The 20,957-nt window shown below is 41.5% G+C and overlaps 1 long non-coding RNA gene across 2 annotated transcripts in view; it reads left to right on the forward strand.

The window, feature by feature from the left end:
- The first annotated feature begins 210 nt into the window (after positions 1-210).
- Positions 211-20,957, forward strand: part of LOC139079055 (uncharacterized) — a 102,737-nt gene continuing 81,990 nt past the window's right edge. The window contains exons 1-2 of one of the 2 annotated variants that reach the window (XR_011532314.1): positions 211-333; positions 3,934-4,010. This is a non-coding gene — a long non-coding RNA (uncharacterized lncRNA). Of the gene's footprint in view, positions 412-3,933; positions 4,011-20,957 lie in introns of both variants that reach the window. The other variant, XR_011532313.1, reaches the window with a different exon arrangement.

Raw genomic sequence — 20,957 nt, forward strand, 5'->3', positions numbered from 1 at the left:
GGTTTAAAGTTGCCTTGGGTTATGTGCTGGAAGGTGGTGAGGCTGGGAGCTGAATCCAGAAGTCTGGCTGTAGGGTGTGATGTCGTGATCTTAAACATCATCAGATCTTGCATCTCTAACAAGGTCCTTTCCAAAAAAGAAGCCTCAGCAAATTGAGTGTGTGGGGATATTTTTATTCTGTTTTATCCCGTGTTGCTGCAGACCTGTGATAACGTCATCACAGAGCAGTCTGGGCTGGCATTTGAGAAGCCCTAGACAGCTGCTTGAGGCTGTGCGCCAGCGAGGGACCCAGAGCGGAAATGGACTGTGCTGCTTGTGGAGGGAATTCCTAAGGTAGAGTGGGGAAAGGGCTCATTTTCCTTTAATCAGTCATCTGCGTTTCGCGGTAGGGTTTGAGCAACCTTATCAAAGGTAAGTACGAATCCATCATTTCAGCTGACATTTTGAAAATACTGCAGGGTGGCAGAAAGTTAATGTATCAAAAGTCATTAAAGGTTTAAAACAACCAAACCAAAACTAATATACTTTAAACTTCACTTCAAAGTCTGGGCTGTGAGTCAATGCTGAGCTTGTGGGGGAAGGGGCAGTTTGTGCATGCGTGTGTGTGTGATAGGATTTGGATTCTACAGCCAAGAAGCTTGTGAAAACACACCACATAAGCCACTCAAAAGGGAATAACATCAAGTACTTAGCCTTCTGTTTCTGGAAATGACCACACAGGTATAGCTTTTCCAAGTGAAAAGCTTCTCAGGGTAGCATGATTTACCGAAAGTAGCACGTATAAACATGGTTCAAATTCCAGCTTTCATTCTTTGCTGTGTGATCTTGGAAAAGTCGCTTAGCCCTCCTGAGTCTATTTCATTTGTAAAATGGGAAGAATAAATCTATCATATAGTTTTTGAATGAGGATTAGGCTAATTCCTGTCCATTGGTTAACATTATTACTGACCAAAGAGAATCTTATTTTTAAACAAATATTTATACAGTGTTCATATTGCCAAACCCTGTTCTAAGTTATTCTACAAGTAGTCATAATAACCCCATGAGGGTAGGCATAATTATGATTTCCATTTTACAGTTGGGAAAAATGAGACATAAAGAGGTTAAGTAGCTTGCTCAAGGTCACCCTGCATGGTCTGGCCCAAGGCCAACCCTCTTGCCTCATTTTCTCTTACACCCCCCCACTCACCACCCTGCAGCTACACTGGCCTGCCTCCTGTTCTGCAGTGTCAGAAGGAGGGCTCCAAACCCAGGCATTCTGGTGCCGGAGACAATGCTCCTCGTCACTATTCTGTAATGTCCTGATAACTGACATTGAAATACTTTCAATTTTAAGTACTTATTTGTCAACTATACTTGAAAGATGTGCTTTACCAGAATCAGAAACAAAGGAATCGTTGCCTATGAACAGCATGTATATAGAATTAGCAGCGGCTGTGCACTGCTAAGTGCGTAGAGATTGTACAGTGTGGATTTTCTTCACCACCACTTTCTTCACACTAGGGGTTCGCACTAGTGTGGGGGCATCAGCTTCCCGGATGGCTCCTGTTCCTCTCTTGTCTCTTCCCACTTACCCTCTGAGTTTCTTCCGGCCTGACTGCCCTCTCCCAGGCCCCCAAGCTTCTGCCCTGGCCCTCACTGGGTGCAGGGCCTCTCAAACTCTTGCATGGGCCTCCTGCCTTTAATGACATCAGTGTGAGCTGCCACCCCAGCTGCTTCCCTTGTTCCGGGCAGCTTCCTCTCTGGACTCCTTTCCCTACCCTGCTCAGGCTCCCACTGGTACCCAGTCCTCTCACAATCCTCACAGGCTTTGCTTTCTTATTCTCAAGAGAAGTAGAGACCAGTGCACACAAGCTCCTGAGTCGGCCTTGTCCCCACCACATCTGCCTGTGCACGGCAGTGTGCAAACGGGTCCTTCCTTCTCTCCAAAGCTTCACTGTACTTGTGCGTCTGATCTCATTCTTTAGTCTGCAGGGCCTTTCTTTGTCCATGATTCTTCCTCTTTCTCTCCTGCGTCTTCCTTTTTGTCAAGTTTTCCCCGTCTCAAAACAAATCCTGTCTCAACTCTGCAATGCCATCAGGCTCCTGCCCGTTCTCCCTTCCTTCGTTGCACATCTTTAAAGAGAGTTTGTACATGCTGGCTGTCTCTCCCTTCTCTTGTGCAATCCACTTCTCAACTCCTGCAGTCTATTTGGCTTCTTTCCACAACACTTGACCGAATTGCTCTCACGGTGGTCATCAATGGTCTGTTAATTGTTGAATCCAATAGCATCTTCTCAGTCATTGCACTTGACCTCTCAGGGAGACCCTGCGTGGTCTGGCCCAAGGCCAACTCTCTTGCCTCATTTTCTGTTACACCCCCTTGCTCATCACACCGAAGCTACACTGGCCTGCCTATTGTTCTGCAGACAGCGAGCAGTGCTATTTCATTGCCTTTGCATGTGCCGGTGCCTTTGCTTCTAGAACACTATTCTCCCAGATATTTGCATGGCTCTCTCCTTATCTTCATTCAGATCCCTGTGTAGCTGTCACTTCTTAAAGAAGCCCTCCCTGTTACCTAAAATAGCACCCTTCCCTCATCACTTTTAATCCCCTTGCCAGTTTTAGATTTTTTCAAAGTGTGTATCACTACCTACCTGCTCCTTATTCATCTCCCCCAGAATACAGTTCCATGACGGCAGGGACTAGTCCTTTTTTTTTTGCAAGTTTATTTTTAGCACCTATGGTAGTGCCTGGCACATAGCAGATGTTCTATCAATGTTGGGTTGAACGAACAAATTTGAATGTCCCTCATCTCTTGGCTTCTGTGATGCCATGCTTTCTGGTTCTCCTATTGCCTCCCTGACCATGACTTCTCTCACTCTCACTTGATCTTCTTCACCCACCTCAGACACTAGAGTTTTGTCCTTGGCCCCTTTTCTTCCCTGCTATATATCCTGCTCTTGGGTGATGTCATCCATTTTGGTGACTTTATCCCTTATTTCCATGGTGATGTCTCCCAGGCCTGTATCTCCTGGAACTTTCTACCAAGAGGCAGATCCATATTTCCAAGAGCCCATTGTACACCTCCACCCAGAGGTACCTCACACCTAACATGGTCAAATAGAGGGATCATTATCCTCCCTCTAGATTTCTTTGTTCCATGTCTCAACTGATGGTACTGCTACCTACTCTGTTGCCTAAGCTTAAACCCTTCCTACTTTTCTCTTCCATTTCCAAGTTCTGGTGTGCCTACTTTAGAGGAAGTCCATTTCTTTTGCCATGCTTGAGGCCAGGCCCTCATCATCTCTTGCCTGGATTATTCCAACCGTGTGCTGTATGGTCTCCCTACATCCAGCCTCTCCTATCTCCAAGCCAATATATCTACGTGAACTGCTGCCAGAATTCTTTTTCTGAAAGAATTTGATCACTACTTTCCTCCTTGAAGAATCTCGATGGATACCCATTGCCTTGGGATTAAAATCCAAACTTCCTAGTATGACCCACAGGTCCTCATGACTGGTTCTAAGGAACTTCGAATCAATTCTGAGAGAACAAAGGATTTAATGTGAGCTGTAGCATGGGAGCACCTTTCCTTCTGGGCAAGAAGAAGAAAACCCAGGTGGACGTATGTCTCATACCACAGCCAAGCTCAGGTCGGGCAGGAACAGCCAAAGGCTTCTCAGTATGAGATGGGAGTTGGGTAGGAGAGTTAACCTAGGGAGCAAATCCAACACTGTGCCAACTGGCAAAATATCCTACGCTTCAAAGATATGGAACTTTTCCTCAGGAAGATTAATGAATATCTTTTTGAAGTGTGCTTACTTTACAGGTAATAATGATAATATTTACCATTTACTGTATACTAGCATCACTCTAAACACTTTATATGTATTAATTCATTTAATCATTAAACAAGCTTAGGTAGATACTATGATTCTCCCCATTTCACAGATGAAGAAACTGAGGCACAGAAAGGTTGAGTCACTGAAGGTCTTATGGACAGAAGTGGAACTGGGACTCAAACTCAGGTAAGTGACCTCAGTATTAGTAATGAAGTCAGGGGAACTGCAGATCTCCTTGAGAAGGAGATCAAATTGGAATTGGGGGAACCGTGCTCCTTCCTTCTTTCTCTGGGGACCTCAATGACTGGGCTGATAAGTATGCCATGAATGACTGAGGCAGGAACACATAGGAGGAAGTTTTATGGGGAGGAGCTTAGATTTTGTGAACAATAGTTTGGGTGATTGAACAGAGATATGAAGAAGTGCTATGGAGAAGAAAGGATGGGAGAGAGAGAAAGAGAATGAGAATTAGAGACGAATGAGAGTCTTTTGTGGCCTTCTTCCTGTTAGGCACTGAAAATCTAGAAAATTCTTGTTTGATGCAAGTATATAACTCAATTGATTAGAATATGGCCTTTAATTTCTCCTTTGCTGGCTCTGCTATCCCTCCAACAGGCCACAAGCTACTGCATCTTTAGGAGCATTTGGTCAGGTGAAGTAGATGGACAGAGTAGCCCAAAAGAAGGACTGATTAATCCCCTCTTGTGCTTTTTGGTGGAGAAGGGACTGAAGGTACTGGTATTTTGAAGGAATTAAACTTGGATCCTGGAGACACCAATGATCAGGGCAGCAGTTCAGATGATCCAGAGCTCCTGGGCAATAGTACTCAACTTATTATTGCCCCAGGTTGGCGTTCCAGGACAAAGCAAGGGCTGCCACAACCAGATGCACATGCTTCAACCACATCGAAAGACTCATTGCTGACTCATCAACCAGGACCTCCCCAGTATCTGGGAGATGTGTCTGTCAATGTGCTGCTCTGTCTCAAATAACCTTCTTTCTCCTCCCTTTTCCTCCACTCTTGTCACTTCCTTCAGTTCCTTCCCCTTTCAATGGAGGTCTTAAAGATCTCGAAGATGTGAGGTATATTTCTATTATCATATAAAGCACACTAAATTATGATTTTCTCACTACACTAAGCTCCTTTAAGAGCACACTTTGAATTCTCTTCTTGGTACTCCCATCAAGAAGCACAGAGCACATGGTAGGTGCTTAATAAATGTTTGATGAATATATAAATGAATGAATACCTGTAAAACATTTCACGGTGCTGCAGCTGTTGCTGCTGTCACTCCTTATGCATCTCAGTGGATTTTTTTTTTTTTTTTTTTTTGCATTGGCGCTCTGATCCCACTAAGTAAACAATCCCCTTTCCTCTTGGGAGATTCCAAGGCGTGTCATTTGTTATATGGCAATCCTTATGACATGTGAATAACCCTTTATCCATTGTGCTTTCTGTTTTTTAGTTAAAAAAAGAAAACTGCTGCGTCTTACAATCCTCCTCTGATAGAAAATTACACCAAAAAGACTAATTCTTGATAATGATTATGGACAATTTCACAGAAGGATTTATTTTACGCTGGCTACTTTGCCGGACACTGTCAACATATGTTCTCATTTAATTCTTAGAGTAATCCCCACTTGAAAAAGCATCATTTTCCATTTTAAAATGAAGCTACTGAGGCTTAGAGAAGTTGAATGACTTGCCGAGACCATCTTACTAATAGATGGAGAAGTCAGAATTCAAAACCAGATTCATCTGAATCCAAAACTCTGTGCAGAAGGCCCTCTGACTGCTGTGTGGAGGATGGATCTGAGGGCAACAGGTCCAGAGCTGGAGAGGCGCTTGCCATATGAGCACATGGCTGTGATTCCTGTGGGAGGTGGCTAGGACTTTAGCTGGAGTGACAGTGATAAGAACAGAGAGAAGCAGAGAGATTGAAAACATATTTAGGACACAAAATTTGAGAAATGTGATTGATTAGATGTAGGAGATTAGGTGGGGGAAGACTTGCTGGTGATGTTCTGGTTCCTGGTTGGTTGCCTGGGCATATGGAGACATCATTCACTGAGTAGGAAATGTTAGCAAGGGAACAGGGATTGGTAAGAAGATAATGTAATTCATTTGAGGGGTGTTGAGTGTTGTGTATTTGGGGGTTCCAAGCAGACTTCTTGAAGACTTTCATATATATGAGTCTGAAATTCAGAGGGAATGCCTTGCATCTTTTATATAGTTGTTTGTGTTCTGTGATCATTTGATTTAAAGCTCTTTTTAGTTACCAAAAGTTTTCCACTTAATAGTCAGCGGAAGTCAAGAGAGTGCCTATTAGTGAATTAGTGCCTCTTAGGGAAACCTGTTCCATATTATCGTGTTAAATGCTTGGGAAAGGTTTTCCCCTTTATTGCATATTTCCATTGCCTGAGATCATTCTACATCCTTAAATTTGTTGTGTTGAATTTTTCTCGTTGTCAGGAAACAAATAGCTGATTGTGTCAGCTCTATTTCTATGTCTCAAACTTCTTTTGGTTGTCAGATGAGCTAGCCACCTCTGTGAGTTATCGCCAAGTGTCTCTTTGAAAATACATTAGAATCATATGTACTTTTTCTTCCATACCATTTTAAAAGAATTTACTATTTTTAAAAGAATGACTATTTTTCCCTTTAGTTAAGCATTTGGCCCTTCAATATAGCCTTGCTTATAATCCCTGGCACAAATGAAAATACCATAATTAAATAAATCCTGGGAGTCTGAGCTCAGACTATCTCACCAAGGAGACTGCCAAATGCTCTGAGATAACAGGGAATACAGGATGCCAGCAAGTGATAAAAAGCATTATCTCATTGAACAAAGGAAAGAGTACATGCAAGGCAAAATGGGCTGACTACAGATCTCTTCCCCTTAAACTGGGTGTCCACTACAGCTTGCTCGATATTGTAGACTGTTGCAATAAATTTTGGCCTCCCAGCATCTGAATACCCTTTATATGTTTGTGAACCACTTTCCACCCTCAAATTATAAACAGCTAGATCCTACTCAAGAAACTGAAAACATCATGATCTTCTCCTAGACCCTTGAATTTATGGTGTAGGAACAGGATCCAGACCCCGGGAATGAGAGCTAGTCAACCAGACATGCAGCTCGATGCTTGTGACTTGGAGAGGCAGACACTGTGTGGACTCCACTCTGCTGAGAGGGGCAGCAGCAACAACCAGTTTTCAGAGACTGCAGAATGTGGTCTGGGGCCAGAACGCAGTGCCCACTATCCGTGGGTTGGTAGGACATGTCACGGAAGCTGTGTCCAGCTCTTGTGGCAGTGGTATCTTCATCAGACCAGTTCTATGGTATGTGATTTTGGATATTGCTTTTGTCTGCAAATCCTCCACTCCTGGCCCTCCTAGAGATTTTGTAAGCTACCCAATGCCCTTTTATTAAATCCATTTTATGCTCACATTAGCCAGGCCTGTTGTCTATTGCCTGCAGCTGATTGACGCATCCCATTCTCATGTAATATATTAAATTTTAAGGATTCCCAACACTGTTTTCCTATGGCTTAGCTCTCTTGGAATGTCTTTAGAATGAATTTCGCTTTGCCTTGTATTATAGTTATAAATATACTTTTTAAACCAGATTTTTGGGAAGCAGAGACTATATCTTAATCATCTTTGTATCCTTCTGCTAATGACCATCTCAAATGCCTTGCACAGACTAAAAATTATTTGTAAAATTGACTCGAGCAGGTTGTAAATACACCAGACCTTTATAGCTGCAAGGAAACAACACGGGCTAAGTCCACCTCTTAGAGTGGCCTGGGGAACTCTGAAAAACACCAGAGAGAATAGTCGAAGGGTATCCTTGCCTGGTCATGACTTAGGCAGTGAGTTGCTCCCTATAAGTCTGCCTGTTAATAGGTTCAGGCCATTGATCAGTAATAGCCAGAGTGATGGCGGTAATCCCTTCTCTAAGAATCTCCCATCAGAGTCTGTATTGAGCTAATAAGAGTCTGCATCTCAAAGCCTCATGGGTCTTCTTGTGAGTTGCTGTAGTGGACCCAATGCAATCCCTCTTTTCAGCAGGGAGGAGAGAAGCTTCTTTCCCTATTAAAAAAAAAAGTAGTCCCTATAATCAGCAGCACGTGTTCTAGATTATAGCCTTTATTTCTCAGGATCTTGCTTTACTTTTATGGGTATGAAAGAAAACCCTATGTGAAGTTGAATCTGTTTATTATATACACATGACTACCAGCCTAATTTTTTCATAAGGTTATTAGACACACACATAATATGGTCCCTGCAGTCACATTTCACTGCTATTTGGCATGACTCTAGCGTGCAAACCTTTACTAAGATGTGCTAATCAAACCTGAAATTGACCATCGATGTAGCTCATTTTAGCATGAAGATGAATTGAACTTCTTTCCCTTTTGCCCTATATCTGTGAAGCTAATTACAGGCATACCTCAGAGATATTGCAAGTTCGATTCCAGACCACTGTAATAAAGCGAATATTGCAATAAAGTGAGTCATGAATTTTTTGGTTTCCCAGTGCATATAAAAGTTATGTTTATGCTATATTGTAGTCTATTAAGTGTGCAATAACATTATGTCTAAAAAAACAATGTACATACTTTAATTAAAAAATACTTTATTGCTAAAAATTGCTAACCATCATCTGAGCCTTCAGCAAATCATAATCTTTTTGCTAGTGGAGGACCTTGCCTCAATGTTGATGGCTGCTGACTCATCAGGGTGGTGGCTGCTGAAGGTTGGAGTGGCTGTAGAAATGTCTTAAAATAAGACAACAATGGAATTTGCCACATCGATTGACTCTTCCTTTCACGAATGATATGCCTGTAGCATGCAATGCTGTTTGATAGCATTTTATCCATGGTAGAACTTCTTTTGAAATTGGAGTCAATCTTCTCACACCATGCCTCTGCTTTATCAACTAAGTTTATGTCATATTCTGAATCCTTTGTTGTTATTTTAACAGTCTTCGCAGCATCTTCACCAGGATTAGATTCCATCTCAAGAGACCAATTTCTCTGACCACCCATAAGAAACAACTCTTCATCCATTATAGTTTTCTCATGAGACCGCAGCAATTCAGCTGCATCTTCAGGCTCACTTCTAATTGTGGTTCTCTTTCTATTTCCACCACATCTGCAGTTCCTTCCACCACTGGAACCCGTCAAAGCCATCCATGAGGGTTGGAATCAACTTCTTCCAAGCTCCTGTTCATGTTAATATTTTGACCTTTTCCTGTGAATCGTAAATGTTCTTACTGGCATCTAGAACTGTGAATCCTTTCCGGAAAGTTTTTGATTTACATTGCTCAGATCCATGAGAGGAATCACTATCTATTGCAGCTATAGCTTTACAAAATGTATTTCTTAAATAGTAATACTTGGAAGTCAAAGTTACTCCTTGGTTCATGGGCTACAGAATGCATGTTGTCCTGGCAGGCATAAAAGCTGTACTAATGTTGTTGTTTATCTCCATTGGAGCTCTTGGGTAACTAGGTGCATTGCCAATGAGCAGTAATACTTTGAAAGGAGTTGTTTCCTTCTGAGCAGTAGGTCTCAACAGTGGATTTAAAATATTCAGTCAACCATGTTTTAAAAAGATATGCTATCATTCAGGTCTGTGGTTCCATTAACAGAGCACAGGCAGAGTAGCTTTAGCAGAATTCTTAAGGGCCCTGGGATTTTTGGAACGGTAAATGAGCGCTGGTTTCAACTTAAAGTCACCAGCTGCATTCACCCCTAACAAGGGAGTCAGCCTGTCATTTGAAGGCTTGAAGCCAGGCATTGGCTTCTCCTCTCCAGCTATGAAGGTCCTAGATGGCATCTTCTTTCAAAATGAGGTTGTTTAGCCTACATTGAAAATCTGTTATTTAGCGTAGCCGCCTTCATTAATTACCTTAGCTAGGTCTTCTGGGTAACTTGCTGCAGCTTCTGCATCAGCACTTGCTGCTTCCCTTTGTACTTTTATGTTATGGAGACGGCTTCTTTCCTTAAACCTCATGAACCAACCTCTGCTAGCTTCCAACTATTCTTCTGCAGCTTCCTCACCTCTCTCAGCCTTCAAAGAACTGAAGACAGTGAGGGCCTGGGTCTAGATTCAGCTTTGACTTAAGGGAATGTTGTGGCTGGTTTGATCTTCTGTCCAGACCGCTGAAACTTTCTCCATATCAGCAATAAGGCTGTTTCATGTTCTAGGCCTCTGTGTCTTCACTAGAGTGGCACTTTTAATTTCCCTCAAGAACTTTTCCTTTGCGTTCACAACTTGGCTAACTGTTTGGCACGTTAGGCCTAGCTTTCAGCCCATCTCGGTTTTCAACATGCCTCCTCACTAAGGTCGCTCATTTCTAGCTTTTGATTCAAAGAGAGACACTTGCGACTCTTCCTTTCACTTGAACACTTAGAGGCCATTGTAGGGTTATTAACTGGCTTAATTTCAATATTGTTGTTTATCAGAGAATAGGGAGAGGAGGAGAGGTAGGGGGAAAGGCTGGGCACTGGAGCAGTCAGAACAAATAACATTTATCCATTTAAATTTGCTGTCTTACAGGGGCACAGTTCGTGGTGCCCCAAAACAATTGCAATAGTAACATTAAAGATCACTGATCACAGGTCACCATAACAAATATAATAATAATGAAAAAGTCTGAAATATTGTGCAAGTTACCAAAATATGACACAGAGACCCGAAGTAAGCAAATGCTATTGGAAAAATGGCGCTGATAGACTTGCAGAGTTGCCACAAACATTCAATTGTAAAAAATGCAATGACTGCAAGGCACAAGAAAGTGAAGCACAATAAAATGAGGTATGCCAGTCTCGTTATCATCACATATTTGCTTTGCAGTTTCAGTTCTGGTCTTGATCCCTTTCCTATATTGTGGTCTTAAAGAAGCATGTGAATTCCATTCGTACCCCTCCTCTTACCTGTATGTTATGACATAATGCCAAAAGGCGTTATATAATATACTTGCCCTATACTCTAAAGAGAATGTCATTTCTTTTGGTTGAGAGAGGTCTTTCAAAGGATTACCAGAGTAGAGTATCTTATAAGCCACACATTCACATTTATCCTAAAAAACTATAAAAACAGGGGCCGGCGGTTAAGTTTGCACATTCCGCTTCAGCAGCCTGGGGTTCGCCAGTTTGGATCCTGGGTGCAGACATGACACCACTTGTCAAGCCATGTTGTGGCAGGTGTCCCACATATGAAAAAGTGGAGAAAGATGGGCATGGATGTTAGCTCAGGGCAAGTCTTCCTCAGCAAAAAGAGGAGGATTGGCAGCAGATGTTAGCTCAGGGCTAATCTTCTTCAACAAACAAACAAACAAAAAAACTATAAAAACTATTCTAGTTGCTCTCTCTCTCTCATAGCCTAATTGTTAAGTTTGAATTTGCCTTTATCTAGCTAGGGTCTTAAGTATGGGGCTTAAGAGTATAGCATAGCGTAGTAATTAAAAGTAAAGCCTCTGATATCAGGCCCCAGGGGATCAAATCCTAGCTCTTCCATTTAATAGTTTTGTACTATTAAAATAACCATAGCTTGACTCCTCATATTAAGAATGTGATAACCTGCCTCAGTGTTGTTGTAAGGGATAAGTTATTTTTTTTAAGGTGCACATCATTACATTTCAATTTCTGTGTAGATTACATCATGTTCACCACCCAGCGACTGATTACCATCTGTCGCCATACACACGTGCCCTTTTATGTGAAGAGAGTTAGAGTATGGTTCTAATGAGACTTCAACAAATGTAAGCTATTATTGTCAAATTTCCTTTTATTTATCTAATTTGGAACTGCAAAGACAAGGCCATTCCTTAGTGCTTCTAAAACTACAACCTTTGGAATTCGAAAGGAGCCAAAAATGGAATCATGACGTTTTAGACATTTTAAACTTGGAAGAGGACTTCGCTATTAGATGCTCTCATTTTATGCCTGAGAAGGAAACCCTGTTGCCCAAGGTCTCAGAATACTTAGGGGTTTCAAACCCAATAAGGCCCATATTTTGAGTAGCAGTAGGACTATCTGGAAGACAGTTGGCTCTTCTCTGACTGTAAGATTCTATTAATTTAGAGGACACACCCAAGTACAAAAATTTAGTCTACAAGGAAGCAGTATGTAGAAATAGACAAAAGTAGACTATTTTTAATAATTCTTACAAAGTAAAATTCTTAGCTAAGAGAATAAATTAAATGTTCGTATAACTGAATTTCGTAGGTAACTAACACTTTACTTTCTTAGATCTCACTGGACAGAATGAACATCTTATTCTATTCTCTTGCCAACTCACACGTTATCAGTGAATTCTCCTAACAGCTTTTTGGGGGACTTAGGGGAGTTTTTTTCTAACGTAATTCTCTACAACATTAACATTTAACAGTAAGGTCGTGATGTGATGAATGCACAAGGCCTTTTAGAAATCTACAAAGTACTTTTTCTTTACTTCAGACTCCTTGTAAAACAGTGATGTCTCATGGGGCTTCTTGAGGATTAAGAAATGTGCATTAGGTACAATGACTGGGATAGAGACTACTCAAAAAGTGTCTTTCCCACCCCTCTGCCCTATACACACACATATTCCCCTTTCCCAGTGGGCCACTTGCCGTTGGTGCAGAAGCATATGAGCATCCATAATGTCAAGGGACTTCATTGTCCCCAAATTTCTTAAAGCCAATTATCAACTGGAAATAAATATTTCTTTTAAAAAATATACATTCATTTTTTAACTAACACTTCAATCTGAAGAGTTTATTAATCTTATCATTCAGGTCTCAGGTCAAATGTCATCCCCTAAGAGAGGCCTTCCCGTTTTTACTGTCTCACTCTCTCAGGCTAGAAGGTAAATTCCAGAAGGGTGTACAGTATCTTGTTTAATATTGTATCTCTGTGTATTAGAACTCTGCCTGGCACACAAGTCTCTCAGTAAAACCACATTTGTTTGATTGAATGAATAAATGAAGGCCTTGATAAGTAAGTTTGATTTTATTCTGAGTACACCATAAGGGCAATCGAAGAATTTTGTGCAGCAGGATAACATGACCAGATTTACAGTTTAGAAAGACACTCTGGCAGCATTGTGTTCTTACCATTAGCAACCAGAAAATCAACTTTGCTTTTGGACTGAAATTGAGAATACTAGCAAATGTCATTTGAGGCAAAGAAAGCTATGAGACTTGAAGAAATCAGTGACTAGAAGAAGAAGAAAAAGAAAAAGAAAGAAACTTGAAAAGAAAATGTTTGTGGAAACCAAATGCCTAGGAAAATTAACTCCAGGCATCTGAACAGGTACCTCTCAGAGAGATAGAGTGACTCAGAGAGGCAGCGAAGCTTAAATAGACTAAAAGGATTCCCCAGCAGGAGCTCTGGGTTATGAAATGTTCGACCTCTAGAGAGTAAGTTGAGCCCTTCCAATGGTATTTTCAGAGTTGCTCTACTGTCTTCTCACCTACAGCTTTCATGATATGTTGTGCTGATACATGGACTCAATGGTCCAGGACTCTGCCTGTATCTCAGGAACTCTGTTTAGCCCTCCTGGGTCATACAGAAGCACCAAGCAAGCTGCTGGTGGGACTGAGTGTGGGGCTGCTGACGATCTGAGGTGACTTTCTGTGTCTTTCAATGTAATAGTGGTGGCTGTGGACCACAGCAAAGAGAAACAGGGCCTCTTAGAATGCTGGATCCAATTCGAGAATCCTGGGTGGTGAAAAGAAGAGGTCACATAATTAACTCTGACTTGATGGAAGGAGAATGGTGTCATGAATCACACAAACAGTAGATAATTTTAAAATTACGTATAAAACTGGGCTTTGGAATGGACTGAAGGACTTTTTTGGCAGAGGATTTATGTCTTATTTGCTTTGCTTAAGCTAATAGTAAAATGCGTTTGCATTCCATCTGCATTTGAAAGATGTTTGGCAGCAGGTGGTTTGGATGGAAGGAGAGTGGGAGAAAAGGAAGGAAAAGCATAGGAGGAGAGAAACAGCCTGGAAGCATGCTGGCTGGCTAGGAAGTCAGGCTGGGCAAGTGAAAACTTGCCAACTGGACCCACATGGTGCAAAACCTTTGAGTGCACAATGAAGAATGAACTATCTAATTGACTGATATAATTAAAAGCACCAGGCCTGATAAAATCAACATGCAATAAATGTTTGTTGAATGAATAAAAAGAATTTTTCTCTGATTTTGAAGAAATAGCATTTCATTGGAAATATGCAAAAGTTTTATTCAATGCTGTTTAATTTTTATTAGGTGGCGTCTTGGTAAGAAGGCACAGAAATGCTCTTCCTTTTTCTTCATCAGCCTGACCCCGGAATAATAGTATCAAAAGTTTTTAGGCCTTGGGTATCAAAGCAGCTGTTGCAACCAGAGCCTATATGTCAGCTTGAACTGTGGTACCAATGCTATTTTTGAGAAGCAATGTGTGATTGGCTTTTTTTTTTTTTTTTTAAAGATTGGCATCTGAGCTAACAACTGTTACCAATCCTTTTTTTTTATTCTTCTCCCCAGAACCCCCCAGTATATAGTTGTACATTCTAGTTGTGAGCACCTCTGGTTGTGTCGATTGGCTTTTGGGTTTATGTTTTTAAAAGACTGGAGGATTCATTACTTTAATCTGGGGGCTGCTTTTGACACCTGTCAATACAACATGTGCACACTTGGTCACTACTGATGAAACTAGAAACCTGATGTGCTATGCTACTTCTTAGGGTCAGAGCAACTCTCAGCTGGCCCTATCAGAGGAGGGTGCTATGGCCAACCCCCAGGAGAGCCTGAGGCAGCAGGACACTCGGCCAGGCCAATCTGCTGCTCTCGTACCAGTTGGGACCCACCAAAGATGCGATTCAGTTCTCAGAGTATCTGTGGCTATCAGAACAATGCCCACCAGCAGGTCACTCCACATGCTGCCTGGAGTGGTAAGAAACTTGAAGCCTTAATTTCTTCATTGGCAAGGATCCTCCATTCTCTTTTCCCCTGGATCTCAGCAGAAACAAGACATTAAAGTTTGCTGGTGTTTATATCCAGCTGGTGTGTATCTGTAACTCCATCTAAATAGACTAATCTCGAAGAGAATCTACTTTACATCCCCATCATCAGACTACCTAGGCATCTGTTCTAAGATACGACATCTCCAATATCTCACATATGCTATATGTAAGTGTACAGGCTCTGTGTGTCATGGCAGTAGAGCACGACACAAACAGGTGGAGACATGCAGGGAATAATTCTGACCAGACACCACCCGCGCCCCCCAGGGATGTCCAGGCAATTCCTAAAATTGTCATCTGGCAGCCACATCAACGGGCATTTTAAAGAACTCAATTTAGAACACCTATTGTCATAGATTATTCTTATTCACTGCTTCCAAATTGCTAACATAGTACAAAAAGAAAACCAAAACCCAGGCTGCTCTGTGACATTTGTCAATGTTCTTTTATGGCAAAGAATGCTGGCTGGTGTCTCTCATTGCTAATAAAACAAGGGCTGTGTATATATTGGTAATTCCATTTGGTTGCATATAACACAAGTTTGACCTCAGTGGTTTAACAGAAAAGGGTTTATTTTTCTTAACGTACTGAATTTTGGAGGTAGATATTCTAGTGCTGTAGGGTGGTTCCATGATGGCTTCAAGGACCCAGGCTTCACCTGCCACTGCTTTGACATCTACTGCTTAACTTTCTTTCTTATGCTCACAAGACAGCTTTTTCTCCTCTAGACATCACATCCAATTTGAGGAAGAGACAGGGGTGGGATAAGAGAGGGTAGATAAAAGGCAAAAGAGATAATGCTAGATGAGTCTGTCCCTTTTTATCAGGAAAGCAATAATTTTTCTAAAATCTTAACTAAGTAGATTGCTACTTCCACATCTTTGGTTAAAAGAAGACCCAACAACCACTCTTAACAGCAAAGGATGTTGGGAAACTTGAGTATTTTTTTGCTGTTTCAAACAAATTCAGGGTTCTTTTGGTAAGAAATATGGGGCATATTTTATCAATAAGGACATTGGTTAGACAACTTGTGTTTACCTCAAGCTATAACATGTGGGATACAATTTTTTTCTAAATCCATTAAAATATTTTGGTACTCCAAATGATTCATCAGAGAAGTTATTCTGGGCTTGTAATATAAGAAGCAAACAGATAACCAGATTCTGACAATCTTTTGCTGGAGCAGTGATGGTGTGCAAGTGAGACTTGGATCTCAAGGGCCTTGTTTATTTTTCTCCCCTACTGGACTGTCAGCTGTGGGGAGTGGCAGGGAAGGCAGAAGGGAGCACAGGGTGTATATTTTTCTCCTTCACTGTCTTTCTCCCCCAAGCATCTAATGCATCATATATATTAAGTGCTTCAAAGAGCTTGTTTACTGATGAGTGGATGTGTGAGTAAGAGTCAGTAGGTCCAGGATTTGGCACCGTCACTGATCAGCTATAAGATGTTGAGTATGTGGGGCCAGCTCCGTGCCCGAGTGGTTAAGTTCGCGCTCTTGGCTGCGGCGGCCCAGGGTTCGGATCCTGGGCGCGGACATGGCACCGCTCATCAGGCCATGTTGAGGCAGCATCCCACATCCCACAACTAGAAGGAACTGCAACTAAGATATACAACTATGTACAGGGGGGATTTGGGGAGATAAAGCAGGAAAAAAAAATTGGCAACAGTTGTTAGCCCAGGTGCCAATCCTTAAAAATAAGGAAGATTGGCAACAGTTGTTAGCCCAGGTGCCAATCTTTAAAAAAAAACAAAAAAGATGTTGAGTATGTGACTTGACCATTCCGTGTCTGCTTTTTCTCATCTCTGATGTGGTGACATTACATGTGCAAAAGTGCCTCATGGGGCTGTAGAGAAGGTCAAATGAGATAACACATGATGGACATTTCTTAAGCGGTGTGGGTATTCATAATTCAGAGTGCTTTCTGTTCCAGTGTCCCTCTTGCCTAGCGCTCCTAATCACCCTGCTCCACCTGTCCTGTGAGAGAGTGAGAACAACCACCACTGTGCCCACTTTTGATAGATTAAGAAATTTGGGCTAGGATGGCTTACCACTGGTCTAAGCTCAAATAAATTATGAGTGGTGAAGCTTGATGTTTAGGTTTGGAAAAAACCAGTATGCAATAAGCTTTCCTTATTTATAACCTACTTTTTCCCAAAAAGGATTTAAGGAGGTAGAGGATTGTTATCTCTTTAATCTGGTTACTCTGAGAAACACATACATTCAAGAGATTACAGATAGCATAATAAATAAGGTACCATTTAGCCTCCTGAAGAAAAGATTGAAAGCCCTCATGAAGGGTTTTCAAGAATATAAGGGACCCAAGGATATGGAACAAAAGGAGTTGAAGCTTGACAAAATTAGGATATTATTAAATAGTGAGGGTTTAAAACTCTAAAATGTGGGGCTGGCCCCGTGGCGAGTGGTTAAGTTCGCATGCTCCGCTGCAGGCGGCCCAGTGTTTCGTTAGTTCGAATCCTGGGCGCGGACATGGCACTGCTCATCAGACCACGCTGAGGCAGCGTCCCACATGCCACAACTAGAAGAACCCACAACGAAGAATACACAACTATGTACCGGGGGGCTTTGGGGAGAAAAAGGAAAAAATAAAATCTTTAAAAAAAAAAAACAAAAAAAACAAAAAAAAAAACTCTAAAATGTGTTAATAAGGTTACCTTCTCCAGGGGTATTTAAAAATAAGATTCTCATCTTGGGAGGTGGTTTAAGTGCCGTACACTAAGAACAGACCATGTGGTCGGCCTCCTTCAGTGTGCCTTTGAGTCCTATAATCTCTAAACTCTTAGAATTCATTATCACTTCTGCTTATTTACTTCAAAATAACAACTGACACTTCGCAATTTACAAAGTGCTTTCACACATAGCCTCTCATTTAATTCTCACAACAACCTTCTCATATATTATGCACATTTTCCAGAAGAAGTCAGTCACAAAACTGAAATTTGAACCAAGTTCTTAACCTAAATTTGATGCTCTTTTTTGAACATCTCATCTACCTCCCACTTCCACGTGGTCATGCTGTGGCAGGAGAACTGGTGAATTCACTGGCTTTTGCCCCAAACCAGCTGCTTCTCCTACAGTCCTGATCTTGGTTGATGGAACCGCTGTCTACCCAGTTATCTGAGTCTGAGACCTAGGACTCAAACTAGACTATTTACTCTTTTTCTCTCCCAATTCTGCTCAATCAAATCCTGTCGATTTTAGTTCCTAAAAATATCTCAAAAATTTGTCTTCTCTCCACCCCAGCATGACCTTTTTAAACGCATCACCACCATTTATCTGATTATGAAAGCAGTTTTCTTCCTAGATTTTCTCCTTTCAGCATCGCTTCACTAACTTCAACCTGGGACCAGGGCGAAGAACTTTAAGTAGGAGAGTAGAATGGGGAGACCCCCATGGAAATCCCTGGCCTAAAGCCCTTCAAAAGCTCCCTCTCTCTACTGTGGTGCTTCCTAGATTTCAGCCATGTTCACAGTCCTTTCAGATTGTTGCCGTATGTCTTCTCCCACTGAAAGTGATCTATGGTGTGCTGTTGGAAAGAGTACCTTGACATGCAGAATATTCGGTTTAGAAGAATCCATATGATGAACCCATATCACGCGCTCTTTCCAACCTCCCAGAGTTGTGAGAGAAATTTCAGCTCTTCAAGTTCTGAAACACTCACTCAAGAACACTGGGCCTGAGGACACTGGGTCCAGGCAGGATAGAGCACCAGAGCAATAATTATTTTAGTCCATTCAAGGCAGTAATATCTGTGAAATCGTGAGTTTGATATGCTAGCTGTTTTTTCCCAGTATACATTAATATATATAAATAACCATTAAAATTTTTAAAAAGCTTCTGTATTACCTAAAATCATCTCCTTAGTCCAGTGATAAACCTAATATAAGTTTGGAAACTTCTCAGTATGAAATAAATGACTCTTTATGATTTGGCCTCTATTACACTCTAGCCTTATGCATAGGGTGATTGTAGGGTGGCCACACAATTTATCATCCAAAGAAGGAGACTTTGGAGTGTGAAGTGATAGACACACTTAACTTAGTTGGAACAAAAGGCATAAAACTACAGCATCTCAGGAAAATCTGGGCATATGGTTACCCTATTTACCTGCTTATTCTCTAATTTCCACATTATGCACTTGAGCAATACTCAAGTATTTTCAGGGTTTTGTACCCACCATATGATTTCAATCCTCTGAGTTTTTGTCTCAATCTGTTCTTTTAGCCTGAAAATGGCTTCTCATTTTTCTTCTCTCTTTGTTTATCCATGTATAATTGACATACAATGTCCTATTAGCTTTAGGTGTACATCATACTGATTCGATGTTTATATACGGTAAGAAATGATGACCGTGACAGGTCTAGTTACCATCTGTCACCATACAAAGTTATTACAACATTATTGACTATATTCCCTATGCTGTTCCTCTTACTTTTCTTCTGATACCTAACTCTTGATGCCACATCTTCTGTGTACTTGAAAAAGTAGGTTATTAAGTCCCTAATGCCATCTCCTCCAGCCCCATGAACAGCCTGGTTCGTTAATCATTGTGCAATAATTAATTAATTGGTTAACCAAAGAGTGATTGCATGCCCATTAGATGACCAATGCTTGTCTGTGCTTCCGTTATGTGTTAGATGTGGTCATATGTACCACGGATAAAATGATGATAAAGTGTCTTGTTTGGGGGCTCGAGTGAGTCAGACAAAGCTTAAATTACATCAGCTCCGTAACTGTAACAGTCAGGTCCCTGACAAAGCTGTGCCCAGAAGCTGAGGGAGCATAGGGGAGTGGTAACTAATCCCTCATGGGAGTGGTGATGGCATGTCAATGAAGGCTTCTGTTCTGTTTCATGAAGGTTTTCTTCAGTAAGGGTTACTTGACATGGATGATCTGATCATGCAATGATGAATTTCACAGGGAAAGAGCAAGGGCCTTTTTTATTGGGTTCTTTGACCTCATTTTTCTTTTTTTTTTTTTAAAGATTTCAGTTTTTTCCTTTTTCTCCCCAAAGCCCCCCAGTACATAGTTGTATATTCTTCGTTGTGGGTCCTTCTAGTTGTGGCATGTGGGATGCTGCCTCAGAGTGGTTTGATGAGCAGTGCCATGTCCACGCCCAGGATTCAAACCAACGAAACACTGGGCTGCCTGCAGCGGAGTGCGCGAACTTAACCACTCGGCCACGGGGCCAGCCCCCATTTTTCTTTTTTTTTGTGAGAAAGATTGGACCTGAGCTAACATCTCTTGCCAATCTTTCTCTTTTTGCTTGAGGAGGATTGTTGCTGAGCTAACGTCTGTGCCAATCTTCTTCTATTTTATGTGGGATGCTGCCACAGCGTGGCTTGAAGACTGATGCTAGGTCTGCACCCGGGATGTGGAGCACGCGAACTTAACCACTACACCACTGGGCTGGCCTCATGTTTTAATGAAGCTGTGAGAGTGTTACAATTCTGTGCACACCTTTAGGGATTCAGCCCTGTCTCTCTTCAACACTGCACCCTTCTACTCCCCAATCCTCAATGCCGGGAATAGAGATAATTGAGTAGAGCAGGCTGGGAGGTAATTTAATTGATTTCTGCCGTGCTAGAAAAAAACACAAGTAGGAACCAATGGAGTGGAAGAAATCTGAGCTTAAGAGGCAACAAGAGGGAGAGAGAGAGAGACAGAGATAAGTTGTGATGACACCAAGGTTTCAGCCTGATGACCTGATGATGGTTAAGAGTATTAAGAGTTAGGGAATCATAGAAGAAGGAGGAGGAAGCTACAATGGAGCTTTATCCTATTTTCTATAGGATATAATTTTTAACAAGAGCTAATCTTTCTAACTGTAAATGACAATTGCCTTCTGTCCAATGTTTTCACATTTTCTTCAGGTTCCAAACAAAATGAATATGGCTAAACATGTCCTAGTACTACCTAAACGTACTTGGTACAGAGTAATTTTAAACAATGATTAGAAAGACAGTGCAATTCCAGTCCGTGTGCAGCTCCAGTCGAGCTCTGTCAATTGTTAGTTCATGATTTCCAACAACTCATTAGTGTTTTTTAATGTCTCTATAGACACATGTTTAAAAAACGACAGACATTAAAACTGTGGTGGCTGCT

The sequence above is a fragment of the Equus przewalskii genome, chromosome 24 (genome assembly GCF_037783145.1).
Source record: "Equus przewalskii isolate Varuska chromosome 24, EquPr2, whole genome shotgun sequence".
NCBI classification, from domain to species: domain Eukaryota; kingdom Metazoa; phylum Chordata; class Mammalia; order Perissodactyla; family Equidae; genus Equus; species Equus przewalskii.